This window comes from Choloepus didactylus, chromosome X (assembly GCF_015220235.1).
Source record: "Choloepus didactylus isolate mChoDid1 chromosome X, mChoDid1.pri, whole genome shotgun sequence".
In the NCBI taxonomy this organism is placed as follows: Eukaryota; Metazoa; Chordata; class Mammalia; order Pilosa; family Megalonychidae; genus Choloepus; species Choloepus didactylus.
The window spans coordinates 43,851,078-43,865,998 of NC_051334.1; the positions used below are offsets into that span (position 1 = coordinate 43,851,078).

At 36.8% G+C, this 14,921-nt stretch overlaps 1 pseudogene; it reads right to left on the minus strand.

Annotated features, from left to right (window-relative positions):
* Positions 1–12,115: 12,115 nt before the first annotated feature.
* Positions 12,116–12,442, minus strand: LOC119522098 (annotated as a pseudogene).
* Positions 12,443–14,921: the final 2,479 nt, after the last annotated feature.

The window sequence follows — 14,921 nt, forward strand, 5'->3', positions numbered from 1 at the left end:
AATCTGGTATTACATATTTCTTTTAATGCCTTCACTATCTTTTCAGGACTTCTAGGTTTGAAGCCTCAGGAACTTTCTTTTATTTCTCAGTCTCCTTTTCTTCCTCAACCACAATCCTAACTAACCATTTTCTAACTGCTGTTATTCCTGTCTCTGAATGTTATTTCATATATCTCTTGTCATTCCCTTTTCCAATACTAAAACAGCTGTAAAAGTCTGCATTAATTTGTGCATAAGATATTGCAATCTTGTTTTAAACTATTTTCTTGCCTACCATCTTCTCCCTTGGACTTTAACCTACTCACTGTTGTCATATCAATCTGTCCATCACTCTCATGCTCAAAAACTTTTATGTCAATATAAAATTGTAAATAGGTAAATATAAGCTATTTTTCATGGTATTCAAAACTTATATCCCACTATTCCCTGTTACTCAACAGACATTACAGCCAAATTGGAATTGTTGCTATTCCCTCTGTTTTTTCATGTCTTGAAAACTGTATCTTTCCTATGTAGCACACCTTTCTCCCATCTCTGTCCATCGAAATTTTGGCCAACCATCAAAACACAACTAATTTCTTTATCTCATCTAGGACATAATCAGAGCACCTAGTAGTAACTGCTCAATAAATAATGCCTTGAATATTTTACAAAAAGTAAGCCACAGACCCTATTCCCTCATGGTAGGAAAAAATCCTTTACAGGATAGGCAATCCAGAGTTTGAGGGCCCAAGTTTTATTTAACAGTTTTGGTAAGGCAGTTGTGCTGGTTTGGATGTATTATGTCCCAAAAATGCCATGTTCTTTAATGCAATCTTGTGGGGGCAGATGTATTAGTGTTGATTAGGTTGGAATCCTTTGATTGAGTATTCCATGGAGATGTGACTAAATCTCGTGGGGGCAGATGTACTAGTGTTGATTAGATTGGAATCCTTTGACTGAGTGTTTCCATGGAGATGTGACTCAATCAACTGTAAGTGAAATGTTTCATTGGATAATTTCCATGGAGGTGTTACCCCGTCCATTCAGGGTGGGTGTTAATTGGATCACTGGCATAGTATAAAGGAGTTCACAGACAGAAGGACCTCAGAGCAACTGAGAGTGATATTTTGGAGAGGAGCTGCAGCTAAGAGAGGACAAAAGGCCCCAAGAGCAACATTTTGGAGAATGCACAGAAACCGAGAGAGGAGCAGGAATACAACCCAGGATCAGCAGACACCAGCCACATGCCTTCCCAGCTAGCAGAGGTTTTACGGATGCCAATAGCCTTTCTCCAGTGAAGGTACCCGATTGTTGATGCCTTACCTTAGACACTTTATGGCCTTAAGACTGTAATTGTGTAACCAAATAAACCCCCTTTATAAAAGCCGATCCATTTCTGGTGTTTTGCATAATAATGGCATTAGCAAACTGGAAAAGTAGCCATAAGAAGATTCACTGATTTGATGTAAGTTTTTAAGAAAGAGGAGTCAAGCCAAGCTATTTGACTTGAGCAACTGGAAGAATGGAATTCTCATTTACCAAGATGGAGAAGACTGCTAAAGGAGAAGATCTGGGGTTGGGGGTGTAGGTGGAGGCATGTTAAGTTTGTGGTGCATAGCAGTCAGTGTTCGAGAAAGAAAGAGATGGTACAGTCAAATTAGGTTAATTTGAAAAGAACTTAAACAAAGGGACTTTTTATTAAACTTTTTATTAAATTACAAATTTGGGAAAAGCACAGGCAACTTTTTGCAACTTCTAGATAAGACTGGTTTAGGAAACAGAGAGGGCTGTGTAGGACTGTGCTAAGAGCTGTGGAAGAGGTGGAGACCTTTCTGAAGGTTGTAACCAGTACTCAGCAACCCCGCAGGGAGATAATTTGGGGAATAAATACCCCAACTTTTTCTCCACCTTCCTGTCTATTCTACTGTTGGTGCTCCCCATTGTCTGAACCCAACAGGACTCCAGAGAGCAAATGAGCACTTTAATGTAACCCATAGAGTTCAGCTTTCCAAGGCACAGAGCAAAGAAGGATAGAGAATGGCTCAGAAGGGGTAAATAGAAGATATACAATACACTCAAGTGAAGATATTGAGCTGATTAATTGTTGGATATATATCTTTACAGAAGAAAGTTGCCACATTCAATTTAGGATGATTTTGGTGAAGCCCTGTGCCCTGGAACTGTTTGAACTGATATATAACTTTGAGCACAGGGAGAATTCAGAAACAGTGTCTCTGTTAATACTATCATTGGCACCAGAATCACTGACACTTCTTATTACATTAAGAAGTAGGTCATGGAGTAATTGGCAGTTATGATACATTCTGACAGCATGTAGCTGGATTTAAACCACTGCTGTTCTCTAGTGCAGGCAGCTCCTGATATGATCAAAGAAACTTTTTTTTTTTTGAGCCCCTGTGAAAACTTCACTTTTAGAGTATATGGACACATTTACAAAATTTCTTTGCCAACAAAAAAGAATCATGATGCCCTATGGATAGATGGAGCTCATTCAATGCTTGGCAACCCTTCTGGTTGTGCTTCTATGGTTAAAAAGAGCTCAACTAAAACCCCAAACTCATTGCTTTATTTTTGTAAACAAACTTCATTTTTAGGACAGTTTTATATTTACAGAAAAATTGTGAAGGTAGTACAAAGAGTTTCCCTATACCCTATACCCAGTTTCCCCTATTATTACTATCTTACATTACCATGGCATAATTGTCACACTTAAGAAGCCAATGTTGATAAATTATTACTGCCTGAAGTTGATACTTTGTTCAGATTTCCTCAGTTTTTTACCTAATGTCCTCTTTCTGTTCCATGATTTCAACCAGAATATCACTTGACATTTAGTCACCATGTCTCTTTAGGTTCTTCTTGGCAATCAGTTTCTCAGACTTTCTTGTTTTTTATAACCTCAATAGTTTTGAGTAGTATTGTTCAGGTATTGTATAGTATGCCCTTCTGTTGGAATTTGTCTGGTGTTTTTCTCATTATTAGCAAGTGTTATGGGTTTTGGGGAGGAAGACCACAGGCATAAACTAACATTCTCATCACATCATATCAAGGGTACATACTATCAACATTGCATCATTATTGATATTGACCTTGGCTGAGGTGATTTTTGTCAGATTTCTCCACAGTAAAGTTACTCTTTTTTCCCTTCTTTTCATACTATCCTATTTAGAAGGAAGTCACGCTGCACAGCCCATATTAACAAGGGGGAAGTATGCTCCACCTCCTTGAAGGTGGAATATTTACATAAATTATTTGGAATTCTTGCACAGGAATTTTTTATTCTCCCACCCATATATTTATTTATTTGGTCAATTTTATATCAGCATAAATTCATGGATATTTGTTTTGTACTTTGGGTTATAATCCAATGTTATTTTAATTAATTTGTAGCTCAAATTGTTGCAGAATTGGAATATGGAGATCCTTCAGTTTGCTCCTGTGTCCTTTTGACTTACTGAAATCATTGTGGGGATTGTTTGAGTACTTCCTTACTTTCTGGTACTACAAGATACTACAAGTTCATCTTGTATATTTCCTGCTGCAGTCTTAGAATCAGTCATTTATCCGAGGTGCTCTGGTCCCTTTTAATGGAAAATGGTATTAGAAACCAAGATCTGCATTCTAAGTGTGCTCGTTATTACTGGGATGTCATTGCTTCTAAGCCCTCTATATTTAAAGTGAGATTTTTTTGTAGACGATATATGGTTGGGTCTCATTTTTGTATCCACTTTGACAATCTCTGTCTTAATTGGTGTATTTAGACTATTCACATTTCTCATGATTATTGATATAGTTGGTTTACTAGCGGCCATATTTGTGACTGTTTTCTGTTTCTTGCTTTTGTTTTTTGTTTCTTTTTCCCCTTTCTTTTTCTACTTTTTGTGATTTTAATTGAGCACCACTTTATATACTCCCTTTATATGATTTCATTTTCTGTCAACTCTTAGCATATCAATTATCCTTTCTAAAAATATTTTAGTGGTTTCCCTATGGTCTGCATTATATATTTTTAACTAATCTAAATCCACCTTCAAATAACAGTGTGATGCTTCATATGCAGTGTAATTCCTTATTTCTCCCTCTTGTCCCTTGTGACACTGTTGTCATTCATTTCACTTACCCATATGCTATAATCACCCAATGTATCTACCATCATTACTTTAAGCCAGCAATTATCTTTTCAATCAAGTAGAATAAAATTACAAAAGAATTTATTTTTTCCTCCATTTCTTCCTTCTCCAATGCTCTTCCTTTCGCATGTAGATCTTAATATCTGACTTACATAATTTTCCCTCAGCACTAAGAACATCTTTTTTATTGATGTTAAGAGTTTATTAATCATAAATATTTACTAATATTCACAAGAACACATCCTCACATTCATGGATAGTTCAACAATCTTTATAGATCATTCAGGGCAACCATTCCTAGCTTACTAAAGGTGGGGGCAGCTTTAGTTCCAGTATTGTGCAGAAAGATAGATGCCCACCAAAAAATGCTCTTCTCAGGGCTATTTACATGCCCAGGAATCTTAATTATATCACTCTGCTTGCTCCATCTCTTCTTGATCAACGTCCAGGGAGGATGATTATGGCAAAATCAGGACATGTTTGATCATGGAATGAATACTCAATTAATAAATATTCCACAGAGTCAGTTTTGACTTAAAGAGGTGAAAATCCAGGTATTTGAAGAGTCATTTAGTACCAAAAGCCTAAAAAGTGGTATAGTCTCATCAAACTTATGAACTCCCCTTTGGTTTGTTTGGAGTGAAGTACCTGCAATGCCTTTTAGTCCTCAGCTGCCTTGTGGAACAATTCTTAAATGCAAATCAAACCCACCAGACTTTATGCCAGGATGGGAGGGGCTCTGCTTCATTCATCATCAAATCTGAAGAGCCTAGCAGAGTATCTGGCACAAAGTGGGTAAACAATTGACATTGATTAAGTGAATCAGTTGAATGAATGAACTTGCCAGGCACTCTTTGATACATATACCTTTATTTTACTTTCCTTCCTAATTGATCAATCAACATTGATTAATCACCCAATGCTGTTCTTATGTTATACTTAAAAAAATTACTCATCTATAATTGTATAACAATGCAGCCCACAAACGGCAACAGTGCGACCCCAAAAGCCCCATGGATCACACTCCCCCCATCCAGTGCATGGATGTTTGAGTAGAAAAAAGGGGACAAAAATGAAATGAAAAATAGGGTGGGGGGGGATGACCTGGGCACTCCCCCTCACTTTCATTCTCCATTCCTATTTCCACCTTTTCAGGTACAGAGAAAATGCTCAAAAAAAAATAGATTGGGGTGATGAATGCACAACCACACGATGGCACTATGAACAGTTGACCGCACACCATGGATGACCACCTGATATATGAACACATCTCAGCAAAACTGAATCCAAAGAAAATACTCTTTTGAAATTATTAAAATTGCTGACACATCATTAACAACTGCTATTGCAAAATTTGCTCACTGTAAACTACTCTAGCCATCCAACTAACATTTGTTATTAGCTACCAGAATATGGCTTTTAAGTTTGTTCTTAAAAGTTTAATAGGTAACGTTATATTTTGATTGATGGTAGGTCACAGCAACTGACATCAAAGAAAGAGAAAATGCTGGACATAATTCAATTCAACTAAAATACCTAATATGTACAAGGTTTCATGGTATGAGTCTTACATATAAAAGCTCAACTTATTTCACAGAATTCCCTTAGAGTCTTTGTTTGCTAGGGCTGCTGAAACCAAGTACTATAAACTGCATGGCTTAAAATAGAATTTTATTGTCTCACAGTTCCACAGGCAAGAAGTCCAAAATCAAGGTGTTGGCAGGGCCACACTTCCTCTGAATCTGTAGGGTTCTGGTGGTGGCTTATCTGCAATCAATGGTGATCTTTGGTTTGTGGAATAATTCAATCTCTGCCTTTGTTACATGACTGTCCCTTCTCTGTCTGTCCAAATTTTCTCTTCTTATAAGGACACTGGTCATATTGGATTAAGAGACATTGTACTCCAGTATGACCTCACTTTAACTTACTCAATTCCATGCATAATGACTTTATTTCCTAATAAGATCACATTCTGAGTTACTGGAGATTACAAATTTAGCATATCTTTTGGGGGGCCACAAGTCAATCCATAACACCAAGCAATGTAAAATTGTTTAAACTATGATTACACTGGAAAAAGCCAGTGACATTTTCTGAAAACATGCTTACGAGTGTGTTTTAAAAATCATCCATATTAACTGTAACCCATAGCATTCTTTGAAATTTACTCTCTGACTAGCTAAATTGTACTTGAAAGTTATCACATTTTAGTATATATTTCACAATAAAAATGTAAAAAAATCATCCATGTTATTTTGGGTTCTTTAAGAAACAGATGCCAAGACTGGATTAAATGTGAAAGAGATGTATTGGGGGAGATGTCTGTGAATGATAAAAGGGAGGAGCAGGTAGGATCTGACAACTGTGAAGGAGAGGAAAGAAAATGAGAATTGGTAGGAAGTCTTGGATTGCAGCACATTCCAAAAAAGTTTTGAGCAGGCCTATGGGGAGTTGTTGAACCAAATTCACCCATCAGAGGAATGGGCTGGCGTTAATAGCATCTGTATGCTCAGTCATTTTTGGGGGAAGCATGGCCTCAATAAGAACATAATAGTGGATGCCAAAGGTCAGCAGCTGGGGTTTTCAGTCAGCTCTTGTTTCTGCAGAAAGAGATCTGACCAACACATTTCCATGAAGCCCACATCATCTTTTGCGTTCCAAATTGAGAGTCCTCAAGTTTTGTCATTAATGTTGGATGACAGAAAGACCATAAATGTTTTGGTATCTGTCATGAAATACATTACTATTAAGAGAGGTAAAGATTCTATTATCTTAATACATCTCTTTGGTTGTTGCATTAGCATTTGAAGTATATAAATTGTCTTTTCTCATTCACATATAACGATGACTACCATAAAACACAAGCAAGACTACACAATACAAAATAATTTGAAGTAACATTTTTGAATTAACCTAATAAAAACCTTCACTAATTTGGGCTAATTGGAGGCTGATTAAATTACAGGATATTTAAAAAGCAATGTGTTATTATTCACAACATACACAGTAACTGCAACTAGAACAAACACTGACTAAGAGATAACTGATATAAAAGCCAAATGACTAGTCCTTATTCATGCACTATTAGTGTATTTCTGGATAGAATATACTTTTTAAAAAATTTATTTTCTTAAATAGGTCTCCTTACAATCTTCTCAAATAATATCACACAACTATCAGCCCACGGCATCCTGCTTACCATAGAGTCTGCTAACCCTTTCTTCCTAAGTAATTCAAGAGTAGCCTGGAGATAAAGGCCCAATCTCTGTGTCTACATGAGGCCAAGGATCTGTAGCAAAGAACACCTAAGGGAGCCCAGCAATTCCTGACCTTCCCTCATTCCAGATCTATAAACTGGACTTGACTTTTCCTGACCCAGTTATCAAAAGGCCATAGCATAGGAGCTTTTGAATCATCAAATCTGACTAGGCTGGCAGATTCCATTCCCTGCTTTTCTCATATTTGCCCTCTGTACCTGAATTTTATGTTTTACAAACTAACATATTTCATCTCAGTTCATCCAAGCAAATAATCACTATTTTTCAACTGATGATTTTTAAATGTTGCATACATATAAAACAATTCCAACTGAAGTATTTCAAATAGCTGTTTCTTAATCGTCCTCCACAGAGACTCTAAAGACCTGGAAAAAAATATTTATGATTTAATGAGAGTTATGTGTTATGCACTGCCCCAAGTGGTTTACATATATTTACTTATTTAATTCTCCCTCAAACCACCCTATGAAGTGGAACTATTATTATTTTCAAGTTACACAAAGGGTACTAATGCATAAAGAAAGTAAGTAACTTACCCAAGATCACATGGCTAGTAAGAAGTGGAGTCAGGTTTCAAAGCAAGTAATCCAGCTCCCTGTTGAAAGATTTTCTGTAGTTACTGTGGCCTTCTCAAACTATGATGCATTAGTTAACTCACATTTAAAAAGTCACTGTTACCTAGCATATGGTAATACAATTTAAAAAATTATTTTATTTTCATTTTACAAGTAACTAATTAATTTAAACTGAAAAATGATGAAGCAAAAGTTTGCAGCTCTAATCACTTCCATACCTCAATAGATTTAAAGTCATATGTGCTATTCCCTTAATCCAGTGTATGGATGGATGAGTAGAAAAATGGGAACAAAAACTAAATGAAAAATAGGGTGGGATGGGGGGGTGTGATTTGGGTGTTCTTTTTTACTCTTATTTTTTATTCTTCTTATTATTCTTTCTGGTGTAAGGAAAATGTTCAAAGATAAATTGGGGAGATGAATGCACAACTCTATGATGGTACTGTGAACAGTTGATTGTACACCATGGATGACTGTATGGCATGTGAATATATCTCAATAAAACCAAATTTAATTATTTAAAAAAAGTCATATGTGCTAATGTAGAAATATTTTTTCCCAATTTATAGTAGTGTATTTTCTTCCAAAGCCATCATATATATTTATATTATTTATTGAGACCACACAATTATCCAAAGATCCAAAGATCCAAAGTGCACAATCAATTGCCCATGGTACCATCACACAGCTGTGCATCCATTACCACAATTAATATTTTTTCCAATTTTTACATTTTCATTACTCCAGAAAAGAAATAAAGACAAAAAAGAAAACTCAGTTCCTCCCCTACCCCTAACCACCCCCCTTCCATAATTGACTCATAGTGTTGGTATAGTATATTTGTTACTGTTGATGAAAGAATGTTAAAACACTGTTAACTATAGTACATAGTTTGCAATAGGTATATTTTTCCCTGTATGCCCCTCTAATATTAGCTTCTAGTTATAGTGTCATACATTTGTTCCAGTTTATGAAAGAGATTTCTAATATTTGTACAGTTAATCACAGACATTGTCCACCAGAAGATTCACTGTTTTATACATTCCCCTCTTTTAACCTCCAACTTTACTTCTGGTGACAAACGTGACTCTAAGCTTCCCCTTTCCACCACATTCATGTACCATTCAGCAGTGTTAGTTAGTCTCACAATAACATGCTACCATCACCTCTGTCCACTTCCAAACACTTAGGTTCAACCTAGTTGAACACTCTGCTCATGATAAGCAACCGCTCTCCATTCTTTAGCCTCATTCTATATCTTGGTAACTTATATTTCATGTCTATGTGTTTACATATTATAATTAGTTCATATCAGTGAGACCTTGCAGTATTTGTCCTTATGTGTCTGACTTATTTCACTCAATGTAGTGTCCTCAAGTTTTCTTCATCAACCCATTTTTTAAAGATGGTTTTGTGTTCACCCACCATACTTTCCATCCTAAGTAAACAATTGATGGTTCCCTGTATAGTTACATATTTATGTATTCACCACCGTCACTACCATCTATATAAGGACACCTCCATTTCTTCTATAAAGAAGGAGGAATAGTCAAAGAAGGTAGAGAGGAAAAAGAAAAAGAGAAAGAGAAAAAAAGAACAAAGAACATGACAGCTAAAAAGGCAACAAAAGGAAAGAATTAAACTAAAGTAGAATAAAAGAGTCAGACAACGTCACCAATGCCAAGAGTCCCATACCACTCCCTTATGTCCCCCTCTTAAAGACATTCAGCTTTGGTATATTGTCTTTGTTACATTAAAGGAAGCATAATACAATGTTTCTGTTAACTATAGACTCTGGTTTGCATTGATTGTATTTTCCCCCCAATCTCACCCTATTTTTAACACCTTGCAAGGTTGACATTCATTTGTTCTCCCTCATGTAAAAACGTATTTGTACATTTTATCACAATCATTGAGCACCCTTGGTTTCACTGAGTTATACAGTCCCAGTCTTCATCTTGCCTCTTTCCTTCTGGTGTCCCACATGCTCCTAACCTTCCTCTTTCAACCATACTCACATTCATCTTTGTTCAGTGTACTTTCATTGCTGTGCTACCATCACCCAAAATTGTCTTCCAAACCTCTCACTCCTGTATATTCCTATCAGTCTGTAGTGTTCTCTTTAGTATTTCCTGTAGAGCAGGTATCTTGTTCACAAACTCTGTCATTTTCTGTTTGTCAGAGAATATTTTAAACTCTCCCTCTATTTGAAGGACAGTTTTGCCAGATATAGGATTCTTGGTTGGCAGTTTTTCTCTTTCAGTATCTTAAATATATCACCCCACTTCCTTCTTGCCTCCACGGTTTCTACTGAGAAATCTACATATAGTCTTCTCAAGCTTCCTTTGTATGTGATAGATTGCTTTTCTCTTGCTGTTTCAGGATTCTCTCTTTGTCTTTGATGTTTGATAACCTGATTATCAAGTGTCTTGGCATAGGCCTATTCAGATCTATTCTGTTTGGGGTATGCTGTGCTTCTTGGATCTGCAATTTTATGTCTTTCATAAAAGATGGGAAATTTTCAGTGATTATTTCCTATATTATTGCTTCTACCCCTTTTCCCTTCTCTTCTCCTTCTGGGACACCCATGACACTTACATTCATGATTTCATATTGTCATTCAATTCCCTGAGACGTTGCTCATATTTTTCCATTCTTTTCCCTATCTGTTCTTTTGTGTGTAGAATTTCAGGTGTCTTGTTCTCCAGTTCCTGAGTGTTTTCTTCTGCCTCTTGAGATCTGTTGTATGTCTCCATTGTGTTTTTCATCTCTTGTGTTGTGCCTTTCATTTCCATAGATTCTGCCAGTCGTTTTTTCCAACTTTTGATTTCTACCTTATGTTCACCCAGTGTTTTCTTTATAGCCTTCATCTCTTTTGTTATATCTTCCCTGAACTTGTTGATTTGGTTTTTGATTTGGCATATTTCTTTGAAAATCTTTAATACATTGTTTCATTAAAGTGAAACAATATCTCAACTGTATCTTGATTGAGGTGTAAGTTTGTTCCTTTGACTGGGCCATATCTTTGTTTTTCCTAGGTAGACTGTAGTTCTCTGTTTTCTAGGCATCTGGTTTCCTTGGTTACTCCAGTCAGATTTTCCCAGACCAGAACGGGTTCAGGTCTCAGAATGGGGTTATATTCAGGGTGTATCTTAGAAGAATGACAGACTTTCCTGTGAGGTTTCCAGTTGCTGTGCTTTTCCTAACCTGCTCAGCAGATGGTGCCTGTCAGCCTGTCTCTCCCAACTGGTGTAAGGAGGTGGGGTCCCTTCAAGTTTCTGTTTTGGCTGTTTTCCCCCAGGCTCTGGGGTTGGTTCTGAAGGGAAAGCTGGGCCCCACCTCCTTCCTCTTAGGGAAGATGCACCCCCTAGGGATTTATTGTCTGCATTTGAATAGTCTCTCTGTCTCTTTTATCTCCACCCCTGTCTGGGTCAGAGTGCTGAGAACTGAAAATGGCTGAGGCTCTCACCACTGAAAATGGCTGCAGCTCTCTCCTCTGAGCCCCTCAGATTGAGAGAGAGAAAGAGGGACAGAAAGCCCACTTTTCGAGCCAGTATGTGGCCCCCCAGTTTCACTCGTAGGCCAGAGGTAACACCTGGTCTTCTGGGCTCCCCCTCCCAGTACAGATGAGTCTTTTTGTTCTTTATGGTCAGTCATCACCAAAAGCCTCTGTCTGCTTGTTGGGGATTCATATCTTGTATCGAGCCGTCCACATTTGTTAATTAAAACACCAGTTGGAGCTCAGCTGAGCTATATTTGCTCACTCAGCTTTCTGGGAGAGTGCTGCTAGTTTCTAGCATAGCGAGGCTTTGCAGCAAAGCCTGCCATGGAGGGAGGGGCCTCTCAGCACAGGTCCACAGCATTACTTACTGATTCTATGCTGCAATCTCAGGCATTCCTCCCAATCCACGTTGGTGTATGATGCACGGACAGTCACGGTTGTCCCCCAGCAGTTATTCCAGATTCTTTACTAGTTGTTCCTAGTTGTTTATTAGTTGGTCCAGGGGACTGGCTATCATATATATTTTTAAACACATTATAGAAATCAGATGACTTAAACTATGTAAGAAATAACATAATAAAATATAAGTTAATTCAGATGTACATATTCAGAAAAATTGTATGTGACTTAAAAGTCAATACAACGTCCTTTACATTCCCAATCTCCGTACTGAGTAGGTTCTGGGTCCCTGGGTCCACCCTTTTCTTTGGGAACAGGATTAAAATCATGAGGAAATTTTTCCAGTGGTTCTTTCTCTCAATGGGAACCTTCTGGTACATCAAAATGACCTTCTGGTAACTTTGACTACTTAAGGGACTGTTTGGTAGGTTCAGACTTTCCTCCTAGAGAAGAACTCATTTTCCTCAAAGAATGGCACAAAAGGGGTAATCCTGCCCTTCTCCATGCTGTGGCTGGAACATGGTTGAGCAGCCTTGCAAGGCCCAAGGTGGTCATGGCACCAGATTCTGCAGCCTAAAACTTCTTTTAAGTTTTCTTGCAGGGCAATAAATTCCCTTAATTTTCTTTGTCTGAGAATTTCTTTCATTTGCCTACACCTTTGAAGCATACGTTCACTGGATATAGAATTCTAAGTCTGTCATTTTTTCTTTTGCACATTATGTATTTCACTCTATTCTCTTACTGCTTGCATGGTTTTTGATAAGAAATTCATTAATTCATTTTAATTCTGATCCTTGTTCTTCTACAGGTAAGGTGTTATTTTTCCCCTCTTGCTTCTCTCAAAGTTTTCTTTTTTTCTTTGTTTTTCTTCAGTTTGAATATGATATGCCAAGGTGTTGCAGATGTTTTTGTGGGTTTATTTTTTTGTTATTGCTGTTGTTTGTTTTTAGTATTTTTCCTTCTTGTTCTCTGAGCTTCATGGATTTGTGGTTCTCTGTCATTAATTTAATTTTAGAAAGTTCTTGGACATTATTACTTCAATCATTTCTTCTGCTCTACTTTTTCTTTCTTCTCCTTCTGATATAACAATTACACATATGTTACATCTTTTGAAATTGCCTCCAAGTTCTTGGATATTCTGTTCCATTATTTTTTCATTCTTTTTTCTCTTTACATTTCAATTTGGGAACCTCTTTGGAATACTCGTTCACAGTATCTATTAAAGTTTAATATATACATAACCTTATGACCCATTGCCAGGCATTCCAGCAGGAATTTATACACATATTTTCCCAGACATATATAAGAATGTTCATAGCAGCACTATTCATTATAGCCCAAACCTGAAAACCATATGATACCCACCAACAGTAAAATGGATAAATTCTGTTAAATTTATATAATGAATATAATAAAATATAATAAAATAATGGGAGTGAATGAACTTTATGCAACTCTGTGCAACAATAAGGATGATTCTAATATACATGATATCAAGTGAAAGAAGTCACACACACAAAAAAAACATTTATTATACAATTCCATTTACGTAAATTTCAAAAGCAGGCAAAAAGAAATTTCCTTAGGGAAATAAGTCAGTGACAAGAAGGGGCATAAGAGGGAGATTTTGAAATCCTGGAAATGCTTTGTATTTCTTGATCTGGATGCTGGTTATGCAGGTGTTTTCACATTGTCAAAATTCATTGATTTGTACACTTAAAATTTGTGCCCTTCAATAATGATGTCAAAAATCTTAATAAATTGCTGAGGCCCCATAATGCTGCCCACACACTTCAGCTTTGCATTTAAGGGAATCTGTGATCTTTTCCCTGTTAGGTCTCCAGCATCATCCTTCAACACTTATCCCATCTCTGTTACCTGTTGCTCCAGCTGTGTTTTACTTCTAGAAATTTCCAAAATTCTAAATGCTGTCCCTTGCCTTTTACTCTTTTTACTAGGATTGGGGTGGAGGTGTTAGGGAATGAAAGGGGAGAGAATAAAGATAAACTAATCTTATGGAGCAACAAACAACCCATCTATGGGGTCCTAGGCCAAGTATTACCTCATCTTCACAGCCTCCCTTCAATGTTCAGATGGAGATGAGCCTGTCTCCTCCAGGCCACCAGATTTTTAAAATATTTTAAAAATAGTTCTCTACTATAGCTCTTATCTTGTTATGTTATAAATGTTTTCTTACTTTTATTATCTGTGTGACTGTGAAATTGAGGTGATAATAATGCCTTATTCATTTCTGTATTCCTTTTGTTTAAAGAGTGCCTCTTTCATGGTAAGTATCAAGCTATGAAAGAATTCATGTTTGAAGGAATCATCAAGTCATGGAATATTAGCTCTAAAAGTCACCTTGGCAGCCAAGTCCACTACTTTTACTGTACCCTGGAAGCATGGAATTGCCTGTAATTATATAGCTGGCTACTTGAAGACAGAACAGAATCTACTCCATTCCCTGGTCACTTTTTCTCACTGCTAATTTCTTTAATTTAAAAAAAAACTTTTTATTTAAAAATAATATTAGACTAACAAAGATTTTGCAAAAAGGGCACAGAGAAGTTCCCATACACCCTTCACTTAGCTCCCCCCATTATTGACATCTTATAAAACTATAGTGCAATGATCAAAAACAAAGAAATTAACAGTGATACACACTATTAACACAACTACAGATTTTATTTGAAATTCACAACTTTTACACTAAAGTCCACTATCCCAGTCCAGGATTCCATATTGCATTTAGTTTTCACAGCTCTTTAGTCTACTAAAATCTAGGACTGTTCCTCAGTCTTTCCTTGTCTTTCATGGCCTTGACACTTTTGAAGAATACTAAAGAGTAGTAAAGACACTACTAACAAGTACATTTCTTTTTATAAAAGGGGGTTTATTTGGTTACACAGTTACAGTCTTAAGGCCATAAACTGTCCAAGGTAACACGTCAGCAATCAGGTACCTTCACTGGAGGATGGCCAATGGTCTCCGGAAAACCTCTATTAGCTGGGAAGGCACGTGACTGGTGTCTGCT